Source organism: Sorex fumeus, unplaced genomic scaffold, assembly GCF_029834395.1.
Source record: "Sorex fumeus unplaced genomic scaffold, SorFum_2.1 ptg000063l, whole genome shotgun sequence".
Classification (NCBI taxonomy): domain Eukaryota; kingdom Metazoa; phylum Chordata; class Mammalia; order Eulipotyphla; family Soricidae; genus Sorex; species Sorex fumeus.
Window position 1 is genome coordinate 78,993,765 of NW_026606120.1, and position 25,247 is coordinate 79,019,011.

At 54.7% G+C, this 25,247-nt stretch overlaps 1 protein-coding gene across 3 annotated transcripts in view; it reads left to right on the forward strand.

The window, feature by feature from the left end:
- Positions 1 to 15,227: 15,227 nt before the first annotated feature.
- The window catches only part of MAPT (microtubule associated protein tau), an 85,324-nt gene continuing 75,304 nt past the window's right edge, over positions 15,228 to 25,247 (forward strand). The window contains exon 1 of one of the 3 annotated variants that reach the window (XM_056127795.1): positions 15,228 to 15,398. The gene's annotated coding sequence lies outside the window, so the exon portion shown is untranslated. The remainder of the gene's footprint in view (positions 15,399 to 25,247) is intronic. The other 2 variants (XM_056127796.1, XM_056127797.1) reach the window with 2 other exon arrangements.

Here is a 25,247-nt window from a genome sequence, read left to right on the forward strand (position 1 = left end):
AGCAGAGCTCAGCCCCAGTGCCTTCATCCCGAAGATGAGCTTATTGGAAAGAGGCAGGGTTTCTCAGAACTCGAGGGCAAACAGCCCAGCCGGGCTCCTGGGGGACGGGAAAGCAGCAAGGTGTAAGCGAACGCGCGGGTGCGGCTGGACCCCCGCCTGGTCCAGCGGTTTCTGTGCCCCTGAGGGAGGCGGAGTCCAAATGCCGCGCCCCCTACCTGCCCCAGTGTCGTTTCCAGCAACTGCAGTGACAGCCCCCGCAAACGGAGCCTCTTAAACCCCACCAACGGGGGTGGTGGGGCTCACTGCCTTCACCCCTCATCCAGCGTCCTCTGGCTTGGGGGACCTCCTGATCCTTGAGTGTGGCGCCTTACCCCACCCCTGCCCCCACCTGCACCTCTCTCCAGCCACACTTGTCATCTTTTAGGGACCCGCAAAACCCAGCACCCTCATCTTGGCTCAGGACATTGACAAAAACTCTCTAAAGCAGATTTCCTGTGCAGCTTCTTCTTTTTGTTTCTATTAGGTTTTTTGTTTTGTTTTGTTTTGTTTTGAAAGCAGAAGGGAAAGAAAAAGAAACTCTATAGCCAGGGAGGAATTTAGGATTAAACTCTCCGCAGGGCGTGGGGGGACTTTTATCCAAAAGGTGGCGTCTCCCTTGATACCAAAAGTTTAGGAGGTCCCCGCTCTACCTCCATCCTTATCCAGAGTAACTACAAATGCCGAGGTTGCTGCTAGCCCTGTGTTGGAGCCAAAGGGAGAGAAACATCCGCGAGTACCAACTTCACCCATTACCGCCGATCCCCCACCCTGGCTGGAGGAAGAGCTCTGAGAGAGAGGGTGGGGGCCTTGGGAATTGCAGAAAATCGCGGCCCTGCCTTCCGCAGCTTCCGTCCCGCAGGGCTGGGCTTCTTCACCACTGCCAGCTTGCCGATTAAGGCTGGGACTGTGGGCCAGCTGGTGTCTCTTGGGCCTCAGCAGCCCAGCCAGTATGCTGCGAAGCCTGTGAGGAGCCAGGGAAGATGAGAACGTGGACAAAGGCCCACCCACCCCAGGCGGGAGGGGTGAGTGAGCTGGCCAGGAGGAGCTCAGGACTGGAGACGCTGGTCTTGCATGCAGCCCACCCAGGTTTGATCCTCAGACTGCACAGGGGTCTCTGAGCCATGCTAGGAGTGATCCCTGAGCACAGAGCCAGGAGTAAGCCTGAGCACTGCCGGGCATGGCCCCAAAACACACAAGGACAAAGTCTCTGCCTGCAGACCCCCCCCCCCCCACACACACACACACGCCAGGAAAGGGGAAGCCCCTGAGAAGGACTAGGCCGGCAGGAACCCACCTCCAGGTTCAGCTGGGGTCATGCCCCAGCGAGGCCATGAGGGACAGCTCAGAAGACCCTGCCAATAGGGAACCTCTGCAAAGCCTTAGAAAAAGAAAGACAAATGATCCAAAGTGGGGGCGGGGGGGCACACACAATGGGCAAAGAATCTGAAGAGGCCTTTTACAAAAGTTACACAGATGGCCCGAAAACATGCGCTAAGATGTCTCTCCAGCAAAGCCAGCACACGAGCGGGCAGACTGCGCAGAGCTGAGCGTGCAAACCCATCTCGCTCTGCTCTCCACGCGGGGGTTGTGCGCGTGCGAGCTTGGAGACACGGCAGGAGGGGGTGCATTTCTGACTTTTCGGTTAGCCTAAGATGACTTTCAGATAAAAGTAGGACGTGGTAATTGCCCCAGCAGGGTAACAGAAAACAGAGAGATGGGGGCTGGAGTGATAGCACAGTGGGTAGGGTGTTTGCCTTGCACATGGCCGACCCGGGTTCGATTCCCAGCATCCCATATGGTTCCCCTGAGCACTACCAGGAGTGATTCCTGAGTGCAGCGCCAGGAGTAACCCCTGTGCATCTCTGGGTGTGACCCAAAGAGAAGAAAGAAAGAAAGAAAGAAAGAAAGAAAGAAAGAGAAAAAAGAAGGAAAGAAAGAAAGAAAGAAAAGAAAGAAAGGAAAACAGAGAGATGCCAATAGACATACCAAGCTTATTGTCTAGTTCTCATTCTTGGAGAACCCGGCAGGCTACTGCGAGTATCCTGCACGCACAGCAGAGTCTGGCAAGCTCCACGTGGCATATTTGATATGCCAAAACCCAGTAACAATGATGGTTCTCATTCCCCTAACCCTGAAAGAGCCTCCAATGTGGCGCTTGCTAAAATCTCAGAGCTAGGACGAATGGAGACGTTACTGGTTCCTGCTCGAGGAAATCGATGAACAACGGGATGTCAGTGATACAGTGATACAGTGATCCCATCTATTAGTGGGTGAGAACCCTAGAAGACAATCCAGCCCCAGGGACTGTGCACAGGGCCCTCTCGGGGAGCACTTTGGCAGGTTAGCTCTCTGTGCATCCCTCTGAGCCACAGAATCCACAGCAAGGCATTGACTGGACCCAGGTCCAAGGAGGCAGGCCTAGAATTGTCACCCGAGCCCTCTGAGACGCCCCCAAGGGCTGCCTGCATGCTCCGTCAGAGGTAGGATGAAGACGCCGTTTCTGAGCCCGATGCCCAGAGGGCCATGTGATGCCAAAGGGAAAGGTCTCAAAGCAAACGATAGTCTGGCCTCATTAAATACACCCAGGATAGGTTGCATCCGGCCTGAGGTACTTCTGAGTGTCCCCATCTGGGCTGGCCCCAAGTCAGGAAAGTCGCTGATGCTCCCTCACTCCTCACTAGGAGACAGGAACTGGGGCGACAGAGGGACCTGTGCATGGTAAACGATAAAGCCATTGAGCATTACTTGCACTGTTTTAAAATAAATTTTGGTGGAGGAGGCAGTGTTCGGGGGGTGCAGCCAGCCCAGCCCAGGTGCGATGCTCAGACCTGTGGATATGCTGTGGCTGTGGCCCAAGGTGCGAGGACCACTAGGGCTACCCGGTGCTCTTTGTTCCAGGATGCACGGGACCTCCAGGGCTGCCCCTGGTGGCGCTAAGGAGGCCATGCAGTACCCAATGCCACATGCTAGCATTTTCCCTTATAGTATCACTGTATCACTATATCACTGTCATCCCGTTGTTCGTCGATTTACTCGAGCGGGTGCCAGTAACGTCTCTATTCCTCTATATTCCATGCCCTTATAGTATAACTAATATTTTCCATTATTAGTTTTACTAATAATACTTGGTGGCCTTAAAATTTTAAAACAGGGTGTTCATGTCCCTCATTGTCCTTCTCTCAGAAGAGAGAATAAAACATCACTGCCAGAGCCATGATGCCAGGCCCCGTGCCAGGCTGTTTCATTCAGGGCTCCCCAGAGGGGGGTGGGCGAGGCCCCACCCTGCCCTAAGGGACCCAGCCCCGGCAGCCAAAAACCTCCACAACTCAACTGTGCCATGCTCACGGCCGCTCTCCACACGCTTGGACCGAGCCTCACCCATGAGTATGGCCACATGACGTCTCAGTCCTCACACCCCTCATCTCCAGCAGTAGCACACCACACTTGATGGGGTTTAAAGTAGAAGGCAACCAGTCTTAGAGGGAAATATATTTTTCTAGACACACACACACAGACACACACACACACACGGCTCAATTCTTAACATATTAGCAATCTCTTATAGAAAGGCTTAATGGCCCCTGGGTGAAATGCAACAATCTTCACACAGTCTCATTTAAGGAAAGTTTTTTGGAGCATTTTTAGCAGTTTATTCATAACAAACAATACAAAACAAATTATTTTGGTTCTACTTTGGGGCAGGGGTTGGGGTTCGGGATGGAAACATCCAAAATATGGTGGTGGGAAGGTGTAACAGTGGTGGGATTGGTGTTTGAATATTAAATGTAATCAAATATTGTGAACTACTTTATAAAAATAAAATTAAATTTAAATTAAACAAAAGAGAAGGGAAATAAATTAAAACAGGGCTTTACTATCTCCAAAAGAAAGAAAGAAAACAAGAAAGAAAGAAAGAAAGAGAGAGAGAGAGAAAGAAAGAAAGAAAGAAAGAAAGGAGATAAAAGGAAGAAGGAAGGAAGGAAGGAAGGAAGGAAGGAAGGGAGGGAGGGAGGGAAGGAGGGAGGAAGGGAGGGAGGGAGGGAGGGAATGATAGGAGGGAGGGAGGGAGGGAACGGTTCAGAGTGATAACGGGCCAGGCCCAAGGGCCCTGGAGCAGGGCCGAGCACGGTTGGCTCAGCACGCCTTGCGAGGAGCTGCAGTCTCTCTCCTTTGTCTCAGGCTCCTTTTCCTTTCTGGCAGAGGCCAGGGGTGCTCAGGGAGGCTCAGGGACGCCCCACCCCCCACTACCAGGACAGCCTCCACCGCCAGCCTGCATGCTCTAGACCTGTGGCAGGGCCCAGAACCCCCCAGGTCCTGCCAGGTTCACATTCTGAAACCAAAATTCAAAACCAAACCCCAAAACTAAGATGAACAGAGAGTCTGCCTGGCATCCACCATGCACAGGTGCGATTAGCCACCAGGTGCTGTTGGGGCTGTACTTGGGGGTTAGGGGGGCCGGCACAGGGCAGGGAACAAATGAGCTTCTTGAGGCCCCTAAGAAGAGCCCCAACTCTCCACACCCCAGCACTATGGCCTCCTGGGAGTGACGAGTGAATGTCTACAGCATCCCATGTTCTGAAGGTGAGCACCCTTGTTCTGACAGGTGACGCAGGGCGGGAGTGGGGGGAACTGTCAGCTGCCCCCCGACTTCGATAAAACCTTCCTTCTCATCCTCAACTTGGTCTCATGCTCTTGTTGGGTGATGATCCAGCTTTCTGTCCTGGGAAGGTCATTTCTGCTACTCAGCACTTCATTCTGCTGCTTCTATTTCAAAACCAAAGGAAACTTGTATTGAAAAGAAGAGAAAGGAAATAGCGCCTGCTTGCCCAGAGCCCTGCTCTGTTCCAGCCGCTGAAGAATCAACCTGGAGCTGAACTTAAATCCAGCACCCATTGCCTCCATGCCTCCCTCTTGAAACCTCGGTTTCCCTTTCCATAGAGTGAGGTGATTGAATGAAAAGATTCTTGAAATCAGGATGGAACTTCTGCGGCTCTGGAGCTCGGCTTCGGACATTTTCAGCCTCACTTAAGGCCACATCTGCTCCTAAACATAGTGCTGGAGTGAGGATGTGACATGGATTCTCTGCCTGGCAGAAGGTCTGGGGACAGGTGGGCATGGTGAGGGGGGAGGGTCGGTGGCCTGTGGGGTGGCTGGGAAAGAGGCAGATTAGGGAGGTTCCAGGCATTGGGGTCAAGAATGCCCTAAAAGAAATTGTCTGCCATAGAGGCAGGGGGAGGGTGGGATGGAGAGGGGATACTGGGGACATTGGTGGTGGAAAATGTGCACTGGTGGAGGGATGGGTGCTCAATCACACCCTCCCCCTACCTGGGGGGCAGATGATTTCCACATTACTCTCTCTCTACTTTGATTACATTCAATATTTAGACACCAGACCCACCATTATTATTTGAGATTTTACCCCAACACTCAGATCTGCTGAAAAGGAAACAGTAGACAATTTGTGTTCTATTGCTGGTTATGAATAACATATGATGTCACGTGGCTGCAGTAGGGCCATGTGATTTCGAAATTCCGAAATTTTAACACTTAAATCTGGAGGGATTTCTGCCAAAAGCCACTGGGTTTCGAGATTTGCTCCTGAGTCTCTGAGATCATGGCCGTTGAGCAGCTTGATCAGGAGCCAGAGGGGCCGGTCGTGGGCGATGACTTGGGGTCTCTTTGGGACAGGGAGACCAGGACTGGCTCCACCTCCATCCTGTGAGGCCCAACAAGTTTCGTCACTGTGGGCCCAGACCTGACTGTCCAATGGCCTCTGGAGGATGACGGCCACTGGGCCGCCAGGGGAAACAGGCCAAGGCATGAAACCTATTCCCACCTGGGTTGGCCCAGCACCGGTAACGTACTGCTGGGACTGGACGCATTTTTGCCAAAAGCGGCTGGGTTTCGAGAATTGTTTCTGAGTCTCTGGGATCATGGCCGTTAAGCAGTTTAATCAGGAACCAGAGAAGCCATGCCTCCAAATATATAGCTGAGCCGGAGGTGATTTGTGGGTGTGTTTCCCACATACCTAACTTTTGGCCGTTTACTTTCTTGGTAAACTTTGCCCCAAGTTTTTGGGGTCTGGCCAAAGGCACAGCAGCAATTTTGGGGTATCTGGAAGTCTGAAGGCGCCATCAGGCTGCTGATGCACTCGCCTCACAGATACAGATTGACCTGCTGGCGTCACCATACCCCCAAAAAAGCCATCTGTGACCTAAAGAATATGAAAGAGCTGGCAAAGGGTCTTCAGAAGAGTTAAAAGGCTCACTTTGGGCAATAGAGAAAATAGCAAGGCACCTGAGAATGGACGGTGTGTGTGTGTGTGTGTGTGTGTGTGTGTGTGTGTGTGTGTGTGTGTGTGTGTCTAAAAGAGTGATCCCTGTATTGGGGAGAGAAATGACACAATTCCAGTTCAGTTGGAATCTGCCTGTAAATATTAGGATGCTCATTCCAGGATTATTGGGTTTGCTGGTCTCTTGCTGGTTCCTGTCTCCCGCCCAGCTGTAATCAGAAGATGGGGCGAGAGGAGGGAGGAAGCAATGCACATTTCCTCCTGGCCTGTCTCAGAGTCTAATGAGGCCTGGCAGTGAACTTGATAGGGACTGAGTGCTTCTCAATCAAAGCCTTTTCAGGGGAACAATGACTCAGTGACTTTTCTGGAAGCTGGACACGACAAGCTGGCTGGTTCCTTCCAGGGCTAGTCCCCTCTAAAGCCTCAAGAGTGTAGCTTTTTTCTCCTTTTTTAATTAATTTTTAAATTTTATTTTCATACAGTTGTCCACAATAATTGATTACATTCAATATTTCAACACCAATTCCACCATCATGACACCTTCCCACCACCATTATCTCTAAGTTTCCAACCACCACTCCAGCCTGCCCTATAGGCAGATGCTAGATGGTTTATTTTGTATTGCTTGTTATGAATAGCATAAGATGTCTGTATAAAAGGTCTATATTACAGTAATTCAACAAAAAAGCCACGGTCACGGTCACGGTCCTCCCGTTGTTCATCGATTTGCTCGAGTGGGCCCAATAACATCTCCATCATGAGACTAGTTGTTACTGTGTCTGGCATATCGAATACGTCACAGGTAGCTTGCCAGGCTCTGCCGTGCGGGCGAGATACTCTCGGTAGCTTGCCAGGCTCTCTGAGAGGGGCGGAGGAGTCGAACTCAGGTCGGCCATGTTGGCTGCATGAAAGGCAAACGCCCTACCGCTGTGCTATCGCTCCAGCACAAAAAAGCAAAAAAATAAAAATAAAAATAGTATGAGATATAGCATGGCCACTCCTGGGATTCTAAAAATTAAAATAATTGGGGTCCGGTGCCATCCCTGCAGCTAGCTGCTTGGTTCCTAGAGTCATTTGTGAGTCTCTGGATCATGGATGTTAATGTGTTTAAATGGCATCTGGAGACAGTTCGTGGGTGTGACACGAACTCCAAAGGGGCAGGGAGATGGGAAGGGATGGCACAGTCCCGACCCTTTTAGTCTGGTGTTTTCAGTAACTGGTCCTGCATACCTGGGCTTTCCAGTAGATTTATTCTCTTGCATTGGGGGCCCATGACGAGCCTGTGAAGATGGACCATGAGGTTGGCGGTGCTCGGGTTCTGGAGGTTTGCGACTACCGTGGTTGGTCTGGTACAGGTGGAGAGAGAGGACGCCGGCTTCCATCTGAGATTCATTTGAGTCTCAGTGTAGCTTTTCTGTTGTTTTTTTTTTGTGGGTTTTTTTTTTTGGCTTTTGCTTTTTGGGTCATACCCAGTGATGCACAGGGTCTACTCCTGGCTCTGCACGCTCGGGGGACCATATAGGATGCTGGGAATCGAACCCGGGATGACCACGTGCAAGACAAACGCCCTACCAGCTGTGCTATCACTCTATCCCCTTGGTGTAGCTTTTCTTGAACTGAGGTTGGTACTTGTTTAGTTCCCCACCTCCTCCCCCCGTCCCACCCCGTCCCAGCGCATCCACACTTCTCGGCATTTCTAAGGAGCTGACCTCCAGGTCACACCACCTGCCACGTATACTGCTGCCTCTCAAAATTATTTCCTCCGTTTCCTGAATCCACCCTGTCTGCTACCCCCTCAGACACACTGCTTTGTCCTGTGGCCGAGAAGAAGTGACTGACCCGAGTCAGGCCTCACAGGTATAACACGGGATAGGCCAAGGCATGGATACTCCCCAAGTGACCCCCCCCCCCGCCGTGGGATACTCAAGCAAGGTACCCGGGGTGGGCCTGAGGGGAGGCCTTTGAGGATTTAATCTCTGAACTGAGACTTAAAGGAGAGCCAGGAGAGGGCCTGGAGGGATGGTGCAGGCACTAAGGGTATAGCCATGTATTTAAATTCCGGGTGCTGGGCCAGAGAGATAGCACAACGAGAAGGGCATTTGTCTCGCACACAAATGACCTGGGTTTGATTCCCAGCATCCCCCAGCACCGCCGGGAGTGGTCCCTGAGTACAGATCTAAGAGCAAGCCCTGATTACAGCCAGGTGTGATTCCCAAACAAACAAACAAATATATAAATGCTGGGAGTCCCCCACCCCAGAGCTCCATCCCAGAAGCCATGTTGTTATGGTCCCAGCTCCACAGTGACTTCCAGCCACATCACAGGAGGTGTAGGTGAGTGCCACCAAATGGGGTGTGATCCAGGGCAACTAGGAAATAGGTGTGTCCCCTAACAGGCGCATGTGTAAGCAGGTCAGGAGCTACAGGGAAAATTTGTAGAACACGGTTCCCAGACATCCATCTCCCAGGGACCCCTGATTTCTTTTATCAGTCCTCAGAGTTTGCTGTTCGAGGAATATTCCAAGTGACTTCAGTGGTGTCTAATGCCAATTTTCTTTTCTTGTTCCTCATTTATGTCCCCATAGACTTTGTTGCGGAGGGTGGAGTTCCCATAATCCCACACCCTGCCACTCCACCCACCCCACCACACATGGCCACATCCACTAGATGCAGGGTCCGAGTTTGCTTCCACCGCCATCCACAAAGCTACACTGGTGGCTCAACCTACCCTCTGTTCTGAGGGTTCTGAGTAGTCTCATCCCCTCGAGGCCCCTGCATGCCACTCACCAGTCCCCGCCCCCAGAACTGTGCTGCCTCCAGAGTTGGCCTTTTCTAGAAGGCCGCGGAGTTGGAATCCTACACTCCAGGATGTTTGCAGATGGCAGCCCTGCAAGTGCTTGCTGAAGCATAGGTGGGGAAGCTTCTGACAGAGGCGGAGGGGCCTCGGGCAGCTGATGTGACCCTTCCGGGTCTGTCCCATTATGTCCCAGGGCCAGACTCAGGACTCTGCAGCCTCACATGGCCCGTGTGCCGGATATCCGCCCCCAGCCCTGTGTTCGATCAATGTCAATTAGGCGCCTGCAAATCTCCACACTGACAGTCGCCCAATGTCTCTGCTATGTGTGTTTTCTGCAAGAAGAGTTACCTACATGTCTGTCAAAAGGGGGAACCACAAAAACAAACAGAGCATGAATCACAGTGTTAGCATGTAGAACCAAGCACCACTTAGGAAAAACGATGGTCATTTACGCCGACCGAATAACAGCCTTTGAAAAATAAAGCTGTAGACAAACGCCAGCTGCTGGGGCTCTGTCCCTCCTATGCTGGGAGCTCTTCGAATGTGAACGAAGCCTCCAGAGTGTGGGGTCTGGCGGCTGATGACCTGCTTTGAAGGAGATTCCTGCTCCACTGTGTCAAGTGTTGTACTTGGGGCCTCCCTTGGAGCACTCCCGAGTTCCCTGTCATGCCCCTAGCAGGGATGGCCAGAGAACAGGGCAAAGGCAGGCCAGAGGGGAGGATGATCTCACCGCGCTTATATGCCTTGTCCCTATTTCTCGGCCCCACGAGCATCCGGGCTTGTTCTGACACCAGAGCTTGGGTGCTGAGCCATGTGCAAAGCAAGCACCCTCAGGTGCCCCCAGCCTGCTCCCACAGAGCCCACACAGCTGCCCTGGACTCACTGGGCTCCCCTGCAAGTGAGGGCTGGCCACACACCTGCATTCTAACAGTGACCATGACTAGAGACCCTCTCAGAGAGCCTCCTCCTTCCAAGATGCACCCCACCTCCACCCAATGGACGGTAAGAGCATAAGCATTGGCAGAACCCGGTTCCCCAACCTCACTGAGAGAAGGCCACCCCTAGCCCGGAACCAAGGCCCCCTCAGTCTGGGTCTGCCTCCTGTCGGTTAAGGCCGTTTCTTCCTATAGTTTACCTTACCTCCACCCAACAGTCTCTGACGAGGTTTCGAAACAGAGCATCCAAATTCTGTAAGGATTCAAATCTTAGTTCCCGTTTCTGCTAGGGCACAGATTACATAAAGAAATGCAAGACCAGGAGCGATAGTATCGCATATAGAGTGCTTGCTTTGCACACAGCCAGGTCAGGTTTGATTCCCAGCCTCTGAGCACTGCGTTAGTGTGGATAATTCCTTAGTGTGGGGCCAGGAGAAACCTCTGAGCATTGCTGGGTGTGGCCTCAAAGGAGGAGGAGGAGGAGGAGAAATGCAAGCTCAGAAAAGTTGATGGATTTGTTCGAGGTTACACACAGAGGGCTAGATGAGGACCTACCTCATTTCTTTATTTAAAATTAATTAATTAATATTTGCTCGGGCTGGAGCGATAGCACAGCGGGTAGGGCGTTTGCCTTGCACGTGGCCAACATGGCCGACCCGAGTTCGATTCCTCTGCCCCTCTCGGAGAGCCCGGCAAGCTACCGAGAGTATTCGATATGCCAGACACAGTAACAACAAAGTCTCCAATGGAGACGTTACTGGGCCCGCTCGAGCAATTAATATTTATTTTATTTTGAGCGATAGCACAGCGGGTAGGGCGTTTGCCTTGCATGCAGCCAACATAGCTGACCCGAGTTTGATTTCTCTGCCCCTCTCAGAGAGCCCGGCAAGCTACCAAGAGTATCTCGCCTGCACGGCAAAGCCTGGCAAGCTACCCCCTGACATATTTCATATGCCAAACACAGTACCAAGTCTCACAATGTTACTGGGCCTGCTCAAGGAAATTGATGAACAATGGGAGGACATTGACAGTAATTTTATTTTTTTTAATTAAAAATATATATTTAAAGTAAATATATATTTAAAGTAGGAGCACTGCTATTTATCCAACCACTGATTAAGTTGAACCTACCTCATTTCTGACACAGAATCAAATTTCCTCTCACAAAGCCCAGTCCTGCAGGTTCTGTGTGCTGTGCTGAATGTGGCACCAAGATTTCTGTTTCAGCAAGGGGGAGGGGCAGTGTTTCCTTGTCCTGAAGTTGTGAGCTGTTAGCTGCCCACACAGGGGTTCCGTGATCTGAAATAGCCGCTCAGCTCCACGTTACATACAGTTCCCAGATCTGCTCTGGCTTCTGCTGGCATCCATTACCTCAGTCTAAAGCAGGGAAAGGTGATCGCTCAGTAGCGGGGAACCAGCCTCATCAGGTAGCTTAAAGGAGAGAGCAGGAGCAATTTGGCTAGAGGAAGGATTGTTAATTCGACGGCTACAGTTTCACATAGAGAAATTTTCAAAATGTATAGCCAAGGGGTTGATAATGAAGATGAAATCTATACACAGAGATATTCGAATGAGGGAATGTGTTTGCTCATTTACTCCCCATATCTAAGCAGTATTGCTGTGGTGACAGCTCTCAAAATCTCAGTGAGAACAGATATCTATATCTTCTCCATATTATATGTACTTCCCTGCATTTTCTCACTCTGAGGGTCAGCCTGGGGTGGAAGCGAGGGGAATGGCAGGAACTTGTAAAGACTCTTAAGGTTTCTGCTCAAATCCTTCGACATGATACCCATCTGTTTCAGGAGCCAAAGAGCACTACAAGGCCAGACCAAACACGAGTGGGGCTGCAGAAGATCCCAGTGATCTACCAGGACAAACAATCTCCATGTTGGAAAAAAGGAGGGAAACAACTGGGAAAATAATGAAACTGAGTCTCGCAAAGCCCACATTCAGATCCCTCTCTACTCTCAGCAGAAGGGTAGTAACTTTGCTAGATCCTGGAGATTGGGAAGAGTCTTTCCAGGTGGCGAGATCTGGGGAGGTGCTGGAGAGATCTGAGCTGAGGGCAGAAGACAGGATACCAAAGGGTGTACCAAAGAGGATACCAAAGAGCAAAGACTGGGGTTGGAGCGATAGGATGGTGAATAGGGCATCTGCCTTGTATGTGGCTTACCTGGGTTTCATCCCCGCCATCCCATACGGTCCCTCAAGCACTGCCAAGAGTAATTCCTGAGTACAGAGCCAGGAGCAACTCTTGAGCATTGCCCGGTGTGACCCAAAAAAAAGCCTAAAAGAACAAAAATAAAAAGAAGAAAAAGCAAGCAAGCTAGAAAAGGCTGCAAGCAGAGGAAAATGCCACAGTAGGGCTGGGAGAGTGTCCCAGCCAGACAAACTCAGTAGAGGAGAGAGATGGGAAGGGCTGGGGCTCAGATCAGAGGTGGCAGGAGGGAAGTGTTGAAAGTTGGTAAGTTTGAGGCAGAGCAATAGTACAGCAGGGAGGGCATTTGCCTTGCACTCAGCTGACCTCGGTTCAATCCCTGGCATCCTATGTGGTCCTCTAAGCACTGCCATGAGTGATTCCTGAGTGCAGAGCCAGGAGTAAGCCCTGAGCATTGCAAGGTGTGGCTCAAAAACAGAGAGAAAGAAAGAAAGGAAGAAAGAAAGAAAGAAAGAAAGAAAGAAAGAAAGAGAGAGAAAGAGAGGAAAGAAAGAAAGAAAGAAAGAAAGAAAGAAAGAAAGAAAGAAAGAAAGAGAAAAAGCTGATATGTTTAAGACTCAAGAGATTAAGTTTCCTAGAGGCCAGCCGGGTATCCTAGAGGAAAGGGCTGTTCAGATAGAGAAGGGAGCACCAAATAAAGGATGTTTGGAGGATCCTCCCAGGAGGGGAGATGCATGTCGAAAGTAGACTATGGACTGAACATGTTTGCCACTCAATGCCTCTTTTGCAGACCACAACACCCAAAAGGAGAGAGAGAACACAGGGGATTGCCCTGCCACAGAGACAGGGGGGATGGGGGGATGGGGGTGGGAGGGATATTATCCATGGTGGTGGAAAATGGGCACTGGTGGAGGGATGGGTATCTGATCATTGTATAATTGAAACCAAAGCACAAAAAAATGTAAATCTACAACTTTAAAAAAAATAAAATAAAATAAAGGGAAAAAAAAATGATCCCCCCCCAAAAAAAAAAAAAGAGATTAAGTTTCCGGGGCTGGGGCAGGAGAGATGGCACAGGAGTAAGGAACTTGCCTGCACACAACCTATCTCGTTCTGCGCCTGGTACTAAGCGTGGTCTTCTGAGCACCACCAGGAGTGATCCCTGAATGCAGACCAGGAGTAAGCCCTGAGCACAGCTGGGTCTGGCCTCCCTCCCCATCTCTCACCAGCCCAAGAAAGATGAACCTCTTTCCATACTTGGAACAGGAGCAATCAATGACGGAAAGGATTGCTCTGAAGATTGATGGGCAGGAAAGGCCGAGACGGAGAGAAGCAGCAGAGAGATGAATAAGGTCACATGTCCAGAATGACATTTGAATTAAATGCCTTTAAGTCAAACAGTAGCTGCTGGAACAACACAATAGCTGCCGAAAATAAACACTTTTCAGAAAATAAATAATTCCCCAAAATCCTAATCCCATGCCCCAAACTGATCCCTTGTGAACATTTTATTTATTGGAGATAGAAATGTTTATCAGAAAGCAGAAGGGAAAGAAGCGCCCAGCCCGGGAGGAACTTAGTAGAGGAGTAAGTTAGAATAAAGCATTTTAATTCCCTGCTATTGTATGACTCTAGAACCTACACTTCCATTATTTTTTTTAAAGGATCCTAAGAGGCATATAAATTAAAGCTTCAAGACAAGTTGCTGCTCCTGAAGACAAAACAGCTGTGTCCAAGTAAATGGGACACTAAGCAAAGGCCAGAGTCGGAGAGCGTGAATGTGTCATTCATGGAGAGACGCTTAGCAATTCAGACCTCAAGGGGCCGGGTAGGGCGTTTGCTTTCAAGAGGTGGACCAGGGTGCGATCACCAGTATTCCATATGGTTCCCAGAGCACCGCCAGGAGTGATTCTTGAGTACAGAGCCAGGAGTAACTCCTGAGCTCTGCCAGCGTGGCCCCAAAATTGAATTAAAAAAGAGAAAAAACGTAGACCTCAAGTTGCCCTTACAGTTAAACGTTTCCACGAAAGAGACTAAAAGAACTCCATGTAAAATGTTTTTTAAGTGCCACTAGGAGCTTCACCTAACTGAAGATTTTATTCTAAGGTCACTGTGTGTGTGTGTGTGTGTGTGTGTGTGTGTGTTTGTGTATTAGAATGTCCCTTGGGTGTGGGGGAGGGGAGAGCCAGACTGGGCAGGTAACCAGGGGTCCATCCCTGGCACCTCCTGGTCGCTCCAGCAGCCCTGGGTGTGGCCATTGGGGATCACAGCGGAACCAGAGCATCATTCACCCTGCAAAGCGGTACTGCAAGCGTCTCCCTGAGCTTTCTGGGAGCACGCTGCCTTCCCCTCCACCCCAGCCTCCACCCCCCAGAAAAGAGTCCGTGTATTTTAAGAGGATTTGCTAAGCGAGGAATTCACCTTATCCAGTAACAAAAACAGTGTGAAAAAGATTAAAAAAAAAAAAGCAGGTTGTCAGGAGGGGGCTTCAGAGGAGCGTCGACAGAAGGAACTATTTTGGGAGAGTCGGGAGCGGGGGAGAGCAAGGGCGGGGGTGCCGGGCTAGCACCCAGCGGGCGCGGCGGCGGGGCGGACTGGGATGGGGTGGGCGCCCTAGGGCGGGGGGGGGGGGGCGCATCCGTCCATCCGTCGGGCACCGGCCGGCGACCGGACGGCAGCCCAGGGCCAGGCGAAGGGAAAGGGCAAGCGAGCCGGAGGCCGAGCGCCCGCCGGGAGGAGCCCCTGTCACCTAGACAAAGGCAGCCCCGGAGCGCGCGTGCGCGTGGCGGTCAGCGCGGCGACCCGCAGCGAAGGGGGAGGGAAGGCGGGCGGGGAGCGGCGAGAGGAGCCGGCCCGGGCGGCCGCCGGCCGCGAGGCGGGGCACCCGCGCGCGCCCACTAGCGGCCGGAGGAGAAGGCGCCCGCCGAGGCCCCGCGGCCCGGGCCTCCCTCGGGGTGGCGCGCGCGCTCGCCGCTCGCGCCTGCGCCGCCCGGCGGACTCGGGAGCGCGCTCTCTCGGCGGCGCGCGCGCTCTCAGTCTCCGCCACCCACCAGCTCCCGCACCAGCAGCCGCGCCGCCGCCGCCGCCGCCGCCGCCGCCGCCCACCTTCTGCCGCCGCAGCCGCTCTCCCCTCCACCGCTTCCCTCTCCGGTCCTCGCCCTCTGTCGACCATCAGGTAAGCACGAGGTTCCCGGACCTGCCACCCCGTCCGCTTCCTTGCAAGCCCCCCCTCGCACCCTGCTCGGGTGCAGGCGGCCCTCGCCCCCCTCCCTCCCCGCCGTTAAGGATGGGTTTCACGCGCCGGGCATTGGTCGCGGGCGACCGCGGGGGTTCCGCCCTGCACCCTCCGCGCGCTGGCGGCTTGCAAAGGGCCCCGTGCACACGGGGATGCACGCATGCATGTGAATGTATGTGCGTGCGTGTGTGCTGGGGAGGTGTGTGTGTGTGGGGGGGAGGACCAGGGTCCGCACGACACGCTTCGCCACGGACCTGGTGGAGACTGTGCCCGCAGGGTGGGGCATGGATGCCCTGACCTGGGGGAGGGGGCTGCAACGCACGTTCCATTCCTTCGCCACCGTCTTTTGCCGCAATGGGCGTGTGAGTGTGTGCGTGTGTGTGCGCGCGCGTGTATGTGTGTGTGTGTATGTGTGTATGTGTGTGTGCGCGCGTGCTAGGAGGGATGTCTAATGACGACCTCCAAAAACGAATCTGCAGCCTGATTTATCCGCCGAGGTGTGCCGGCAGCCCTAGGGATGGCATAGTTCGGGTTCTAGAAAAGACGACTTCTTCCCGGCCCCTCCCTTCACCTTCCCATTCCAAGGGCCTGGCTTCGCAGCCCGGGTTCGAGGCGGCGGCCCTCCCCCGGTTTCCACCTTCAGAAGCCCGCAGGGGACATTTGGGGGCTGGGAGGGGAATCCAGGAGATGGGGAGGGGTCCAGGCGCTGTCACTTTGGTTGCCCTTCCCCCTGCGCGCGCTGGCGCGGAGACGCGGGCTGCGCCGTGCCCGAGACCTGGCGGTGCGCGGGACCCAGGGTGCAGCTTCCAGCAGGCCGGGGTCACCTGGGCAGCGGCCGACCCCCGCTCCCCGCCGCAGCCCCCCACGGGCGCGCGCGCGGGGGGGTGCAGGTGCCTTTCGGGGCGGGTCCCTTTTTCCGCGCGCCCCGCCAGAGTCGCGGGGCTGGCGCGTAGGGCTCGCCCCTCACTGCGGCAGTGGGTGTGGACCCCGGTGGGCGAGCGGGGGAGGGGCGGCCGTGCCTCCTCCCGCCCCCACCCCCGCCGCACCCCTCCAAGAGCGAGGTGCCATCTTTCCGCGGCGTGGTTCGTCCTTAGCGGAGCGCGCCGAGTCGGCTGGCGTGCGAGGACCCGGCGGGACCCGCGTTCAAGGGGGTGGGGGCCCCTCCCTGGGCGCGGAAATCTGGGCGTACGGCCGCGGGGGGGGGGGTTGGGGGCGTTCCCCGGGGGGATCTCGACGCTTTGTGTTTTAGGGTTTGTGGCACTTGAGTTGCCCGCCAGGTGGGCTTTTTTTTTTTTTGGTTTGCTGAGGTTTTTTTTTTGCTTTTATTCTGAGGGTGTCGAACAAGGGGCCCCGACGTTTTTCGCCCCCCGTTCCCGAGCCTTTTGTTTGATCTCGCGGTTTGCAGAGGCCCTTGGACTCGGGTCACAGCCCCTGGAGCACGAATAGACGGGCGTGACCCCGCGCCGCCCCCTCTCCCCCCGCACACACACCCGGGAGCCGGGCGGCGCTCCAGGAGCGTCCCGGGGCTGCGACGCGCGGGTCTGGGTGTCCGCGCGGGGGGTGGGGGTGGGGTGGGGAACGACGCCCCTGCAGCTGCACTTGCGACCCCCACCCCCCCGGGGGCGAGGCCCAGCTGCTGGCGGGTGCTCGGGCTCGGCGCCCTGTTGCTTTGCCTCGCTGGAGAACGTGAGAAGGGGCTGGAGGTCCCTTGGGGTGCTGCGGCCACACCCATCTCTCCGGGGCTCGCTGGAGGGGGCGCGCAGGGGAGGTTGCCACGGAAACCACACGCGTCCCGAGAAGGGACCCTGGGGCGTTGCCGGGTCCCTTCCCAGCTGAGATTGAGAACCCTAGGGTAGGTGGCACCCCGCCCCCTGGGCCTTCTCGGGGGGCTTGGGAGGAAGAACCCCCTCCCAATCGTGAGACTCCCCCTGATTGGCCTCCGGGGTCCAAGCCTCCCTAAGGGGGGAGCGGTCTGCGCGGTTCTTTTTTTTTAATTTTTTTATTTTTTACGGTGGCTGAGTGTTATTTCAGAAACGTGCGGATTTTCACCCGAGAACGGGCGGGCGCACACGCTTGGACGCAGGAGAACCCGTCCGAGCCTCGCCCGGGCGGCGGTGCCCGGGTCCGCGCGGCTTTCTGGTTCGTTCTAAAAGCCTGGGAACCGGTACGCGGGCGCCGTCGAGAGAGCCGAGCGTGTCGGGGTCCGAATAACGGCCCCCACCCCCGCCCGGAGGAGTTCGAACATCCGGGACTGGCGACTGGCGGGGCTCACGGGCCAGAGCCCGCCGCCCCCTCGCGGCTGGGCCCCGGGAGCGGCGCCGGGGGCGGAGCAGGGGCGCGCCGTGGGCTGCGGGGCCGCACCCGCCCCGGGACGGGCCCACGCGGCGTCGCGCGCCGCGCCCCTCCCGTGCCACCCGCGCGCGCCGCAGGAACGCCGCGAGAACGCGGGTCTGGCGGCCGCGGGGAGCGGGAGCCCCTGTCGGCTGGGGGGAAAGGAGCCCCGCGGGGGCGAGCGCGTGGAGCCCGCGGCCGGGAACAAAGCGCCGTCCACGCGTCCGTGATTTCCACGCTCCATTTTGTATTTCTTTTTCTCTTTTCTTTCTCTCTCTCTCTCTCTCTTTTTTTTTTTTTTTTTGGCTTTTGACTTTTGACTTTTCGCCACACCCGGCGATGCTCAGGGCTTACCCCTGACTCTGCATTCAGGAATCACTCCTGATGGTACTCGGGGAGACCGGGATGGGGTCCCAGGGTTCGAACCCGGGTTCGCCTCGTGCAGGGCAAGCGCCCTTCCCGCTGTTCTATCGCTCCGGCCCCCTCCACACTTCATCTGAAAGCGATTAACGGTGGTCTGGGGGATCTGCGGGTGGAGAATCCGGGCCCGAGGGGAGGGGACGAGGGGACGGTTGATGCGGTGGCTTTAGCCCGGGGATTGCTGGCTTCTAGGAGGGATCGCCAAGGGATGCAGCTTTTGCTCCCTGGGAGTGCGGAGCCAGACCCCTGGCGTGGAGGAAATGCAAGGGAGAGCAGAAAACAGCCAGTGAGGGCCCCCCAAACTCCAGCCAGTGCACCCACTCGGTCAGCCCTGGAGCCTATAAACAGGGCGGGGTCTGCTGCCCATCTGGGTTGGTCTGCGTGAGGGACCCCTGGAGTGAAGGCGTGTCCTCCCCTCCCTAATCAGTTCTGAGCTCTCGCCTTGAGTTTTATGGTGACGCCCAGGCTTTCCCTTTCATCCTCCCATCTCCCAAGCCTTCCTCTGCTCCCGCAATCCATCCTCCGGCCCCCAGCTCCCCCTGGGTTACTCTGGGCTCTTGGGTCCCTGGACTGACTCCGCTGCTGTAACAGGTGTGTCTTCTTGGCTCTCCTGCTTGGCGCTCGCCCTAGGACAGGTGGGAGGAAAGGCTCCTCGGCTGGGCTCTGCTGGAGGGACAGTCCCTGCGGTGGCTTCCCAGACTGCTGCCCCTGTCTGCAGACGGGCGTGGCTCTCGGTGCCCCAAGTAGGAGGCTGGGCAGACAGGAACAAAAGAAGCAGAGCTTTCCAGGAATGGCTGGAAGGAAGGCAGCACCCCCCGGGGATGGAGTAAGCTGCAGGCTTCTCTCTGGAGGCGCCAGAAGCCCCTCAGGGAACCAGCTTGCTCTTTGACCTTCTGCCCCTGGAGGTGGGCTGCCAGCCCAGAGGCATCAGAGGATGGTGGGGCCCTTTGTTTCAGCTGAATTACCCTCCTTTGCTCTTAACACCTCGAAGCTGCCCTGAAGCTTATTTCCAGAAGCTGTCCGGGCACTGTCCCCTCAGCATGGGGAAGCTGAATCCATTTGTGTTCGTTCTCTGGCTTAGAACTCAGCCTGCTGGGAAGAGAATAACTCACAACCAGACATGCTCAGAGGCAGACTCTGATGCCAGGGAGTGTTTGACCCCGACTGTTATACAGATAAGCAGGGAAAATGGGAGACTGTGAGTGAAAAGGGGGTGAAGAGAAAGCAGGGGGCAGGGAGCATCACCTGAGGCCAGGGTGGGCAGCGGAAGGTTTGCAGGCTCAACTCTGGGTCCAAGCGCCAATGGTGCCCCCCCAGCCCCTCCCTGCTGGGCAGCACTCCCTGCTCTGGTGGCCCCCTCCCCCCTTGAAGACCAGAGGAAGTGGAAGAGAGGAGGGGGGTAGGGGTGCCCCTGACCTTTTCCATTCCTGTTCAGAGGCCCCTCCACCCCTAACTGCCTGGGGGGGGTGCAGCAGGTGAGGGGGGAGAAGGTAGCCACAAGAGCTTCCACCCCCCCACCCCACCCCCCGCCTCCAGAGGGCTGCCTGGCTTTTCCTGCCCTCTCAGTGTTACCCTGTGAACTGGCGGTTCTCAGCCCCAGTAACATCAGATGTCCAGACACATTTGTTTATTGTTGTTTGGGGACCTCATCCACAAGGGCTGCTGGGGCTATTCCGGGTGATCCTGGGCATTTTGCGATGCCAGGAGCAAACCAGTACCTCCCACATGCAAAGTCTGTGTTCGGGGGGCCAGAGAGATAGCACAGTGTGGAGGGCACTTGCCTTGCACCCAACTGACCTGGTTTCGATCCCTGGCATCCCGTATGGTCCCCAAAGCAGTGCTGTATCACCTATGGGAAACCTGAAGAACAGAGAGGCTTGTAACTCATTAAAGGTCACACAACCAATGAGAGACAAACCTGGGTGTCTGGTACTACCTCCGCTATCCCCCCCCCTCAGTTATATCCCAGCTTGATAGACCTCTGGGGGACCCAGTATCAGCATTGACCCAGTGAGATATTTTGATTCCAAAACCACTCACGTGTGTGTGTGTGTGTGTGTATGTGTGTGAGAGAGAGAGTGAGAGAGAGAGAGAGAGACTGTAATGAGATCGCCAGTGTCTAATCTGGCCTTGGCAGATGGAGAGAGGGATTTCACTACCTCTGTGCCTCTGTTTATGAAAAAGACCCATAGTGCAGCAGGGAGGGCACTAGTCTTGCATGCGGCTGACCCAGGTTCCATCCTCAGCACCCCATAGGTTCCCCTGAGCCCACCAGGAGTGATCCCTGAGTGCAGAACCAGGAGTAACCCCTGAGCATCACTGGGTGTGGCCCCAAAACAAAAAAACAAAATTAAAAAAAACAACAATTCTCTGCCTGTCCCAGGCTCCCCCGCCTACATCGCCCCTCCCAGGCTCCTCCCTCCAGGGATGCTGCCAGCTGTGCGTGGGAGCAGGGGGCGGTGAGCTTTTTGGGGTGTTTGCTCTACTTTTCAGATCTTTGCTTAGGAAACAGCATCAGGTGCCACTGACAAGTGCTTCCACATGCACAGGCTTGAATGGCAGCCAGGTGGGGACCTTTGCCAGGGGCTCCAGGCATGGGACACGAGGAAACTGGCCCCTACTGGAGACATTTCAGGGGAGTTTAGGCAGCGCGAGGATAGCCAGCCCAGTGGACAGCACCTAGTGCGTCTCGTGACCTCATCGTGAGGGGCTCAGCGGTACAGTGACAAGGGTGTGGGCTCAGAGCGGGTCACTGCCTGGCCGGCCTAAGATGTATTGTTTGGCCTCTCAATTGTTTGGTTCTCTGTAAACTGAGCTTACCTGTCATCTGCATGGCTGTGGGTGCCCAGGCCCAGGCCAGCAGTAACTGCTGACAAATGGGGGCAGACCTTCACATACATGGTCCGACTCTCATGTAGGGACCCACATACCCACTCATGCACCTCCATACCCACACACACATGTATGCACCCACAAACATACACACACACAAACACGCACCCATATACCTGCTCATGTACCCATGTGCACACACATGTGCCTGCACACGTATATGCCCACGTTTCCACCCACGCCTGCACACACACACACACGCACACACTTGCCCATGCATCCATGTACACACATGCATGCATGCATGCACCCACACATGTACACACCCACCTACACAGGCACACACACACCCGTCTGTGCACTGATGCACACACCCATGTACCCACCTACACACCCACGCATGCATACATGCACTCACACATGCATGCGCACATGCCTCTGCACATCCACGTGAACACACACCTCGTCATGCACTGACTCATGCATATTCATATGAACCATACATGCACATTCATATGCACCCACACATGTACACTCACGTGTGCAAGGGCTTCTACAAATGCTGGAGACGGGACCATTGTTCCTGAGTGAGCATCCAGATGGGGCCATGGACGGCCACCCTGCCCCTCTGCAAGCAGGCATTGTTGTTTGGGTGGACGCTGATCCCTGAAAGCTGCACACACCCACCTTAAATGTACACACAGCACTCGCCACAGGCAAGCCCAGTGACTTATCATCTGTTGTCCCGCCGCTGTCCTCTTCCTTCCTGAAATCCACTCCGTGCCAGGAATAGAGCATGTCCTCTGGCACCAGTCCGCACTGGCCCTGCCCCCATGGGCTGGCCACTCAGCTGAGCGGCCGCTGGAGCGCTCACTAGGTCACCAGTGATGAACAGGAGTGGAACAGAAATAACGGAGAGATTTTACCAGTGAAATCACCAAGCCATGTTGACGGTGGCAATCTGGCAAGCGGGCCTCCCCGTGAACAGCTGAGCGCAAGTAGGAAACGTGTTCAGTTAGAGCAAACTTCTGGGTCCAGGGAGCTTGCAACAGGTGAAAATCAGTGTCCTGTCTGAATGAGTGAATCCGGTTTCAGAATCCTTCTTATGGCTGATCTGCTTGATGACTCAGGTGTGCTCTGTCTCTACTTGACTTCTGCCTAGGTCAGGTAGATGTGTGTTTTGACCCTATCTCTGCAGAGAGGCCTGGCCCATCGTGCTTGGGTCGGCTGAGAGAATCCGTTGGTCTTTTTGCCTAAGCTGCATTGTGATGCCTTGTCCTGGTCAATGTTTCCCAAAGTGGATATACAGCCCGCCAAGAGGGCCCTGGAACAAGCCAGGGGGGAATAATAGTTTGGGGTGCCACTTAAGAGGTGCATATTGTTCACTTAAAGCAGGTAGATTTGCACCTGGGGTGTTGTTGTTTCTGCAGGGGCAGTAGATCAGATAAGTTTGGGAACCTCTGTTCAGGTCCTTAGAACAGGCCTTCCAGTGCAGAACTGCAGAGTATCAACCCCTCTGCCTTTTACTTTCTCTTTCCAAGGCCTTTAATATCCCCTTTGACAGAAAAACAAAAAAATAAAAAACAATGACCTCAATACTAGAACGAGAGAGTGCAGCCAGTGGGGTGCTTGCCTTGCACACAGCTGACTCTGGTTCTATCTGGCGCCACATGTGGTCCCCCCAAGCATTCCCAGGAGTGACCCCTGAGCACAGAGCCAGGAGTAAGTCCTGAGCATCACTTGGCCCAAAAGCCAACAAAAAATTTTCCTCTATGAAATTATTCCAAAGCGTTAGATTTGGCTTTCTCAAAATCAAGGGCCCGGAGCGATAGTACAGCGGGTAGGGCTTTGTACAGCACCTTGAATGCGGCTTACCCCGGGTTTGATTCCCAGCATCCCATGTGCTCATCCCCCAAACACCACCAGGAAGAGTTATTCCTGAGTGCAGAGCCAGGAGGAACCTCTGACCATCGCTGGGTGTGAGCCAAAAAGAAAAAAAAAAAATCAACAAAGCGATAGTACAGCCAGTAGGGCGTTTGTATGTGGCCTGGGTTCCGTCCCTGACATCTCCTGTTTCCTGCTGAGGCTGCCAGGAGTAACCCCTGAGCATCCCCAGGTGTGGCACAAAAACAAAAACAAAATCGATTGGCGGTTCTCAGAGGCGATCTGCTCTTGGCCTTGGCCCCTCAGTGGCCTGCGTGCCATGTACCGTCCAGGGTGACTCTCCTGGCTAGGGGTGAGAGTAGCTGGTGCAGGCGTCAGCCCTGAGACCAGACAGCCTTGCACCTGCTTCCTCCCAAGACAGCCTTCACACCTGCTTCCTTTCTCCAGAGCGAGCCCCCTGGAGGTTGTACCGAGGAACCCGCGCATGACCCCCCTCCCCCTCCGCCTGCCCTGCTCCTCGGCTTTCCAGGACCTTTGATTCATTCACATAGAATCCCAACCCCAAGACTCCCCACCCCCACCCCCGTGGGACTGAAAATCCATTCCGATTCCCTTTGCTCCATCCGCTCGCCTTTCTGAAGGAGTTACACCCATTAAAAGTCCATTTTAAATCTGTTGGTTAGTACGAAATCTGAGAATGATGTTCTTTCACTGGCTTCCCTTGGGTCCTCTCCGCAAATCTGCTCAGAGATCAGAGGGATTAGGGGCCCTAAAGGTTCTGCTCCCCCACTCCCAGGCGCTGTGGGAGATGGGGGCTCCGAGCCCAGGCGCAGGGCTGGGGGGAACAGGCAGAAGGTGTCAAACCTGGGTTGTTCGCATGCAAGGCAAGCGCTTAGCCGCTGTGCTCTCTCTCCAGGACCCCCTCCCTATCTCTCTCCCCTCCCCCCCGCCCCCCAGGCTGGTGATATGGCAGGACCCACAATGTCGTTCTAGTAGAGGAAATGCAGGTGTCCTCCTTCCCGGGTCACCAGGGACAAGAGCAGAGCCCCGGGTCCCTCGCTGCCTGTTGTGTGAGCCACAGCCCGCAGACAGGAAGGAAGTGCTGGGAAGGGCGCGGGCTTTCCCGTGACCTCCCCTGGGAACGACACTCAGGCCCTGATTGAGAGCCAGTGTCCCCAGCCCCGTGTCAACAGCTCTGTCCCACAGCATGCCCAGGGCTGTCAAGGGCTCTGGGCGCAGCCCCCAGGCGCTGCTTCTTAAATTGGTCCTAGATGTGACATCAGACCATCATGATTGGGGGAGGCAGGGGCGGGGTGAGCTTTGTTTCTCCCTGTGGGGATCAAACGCAGGGCCTCACACCTGCAGAGCAAATGTCTTCCCACTGAGCCCCAAGCCGTCATCTTTCCTCACCCCTTCTTCATGACTGACCCCAAAAGAGCTCCAAAAGAGCTTCTTGGGTGATTAATAATAGAAAATCCAATGTGTAAGTATCGGCGGGCACTGGCTCAGCAGGCTGGGGCATTTGCAGGGCATACAGGAGGCCCCTCTTAGGCCCAGCGAGCTCCACCAGGAACAAACCTGAGCCTGCCTGGGTGTGACCCCCCCACCCCCCAAAAAAACCCAAATGCATCAGTGCCAGAACAAGGTCCCAGTGTAAAGAATCTCTTTGGTTTGAAAATTTATGGATAGGAGCTGGAGCAACAGCACAGCGAGTGGGGCGTTTGCCTTGTACACAGGTTTGATCCCAGCATCCCATATGGTCCCCTGAGCACCGCCAGGAGTAATTCCTGAGTGTAGAGCCAGGAGTAACCCCTGTGCATCGCTGGGTGTGACCTAAAAAGGAAAAAAAAAAAGAAAGAAAATATATGGGTGTACAGTTATTTTTGCGTATACACTATAAACTTTCCTACACACTAGTGTACATATGCTGCGTGTCCATATACTCACACAAGGTTACTTGTGAATACTCAGCCCGCTGGTCTTGTGTGTCTTTTCATATTGCGTCTCTTGGAAATCTGAACAACTCTGGGCTTGGTCACGTGTCAGAATTCAGGCCGCTCTTTGTTCCAAGACCGAGACCAGGGTGGTATGTTGGACAGAACGTTTGTACAAAGCCTGCAGAATTGGGGCAGTGTACAAATCTTGGGAGGGGGTGTTCAGGACTCCGCACTGCTGAGGTTTCCAGGAGGGGCTCTGCCCACTTGCCGTTCGTTTGCCAGTCTTGCCTTTCCCCACTGGTCCCAGCCCCTGTGGCGGCTTCCGTTTGTGCTTCCCCATCCCCCGCCAGCCTAGAGACCAAGGTTCTCAGAACCTCCCTAAGCC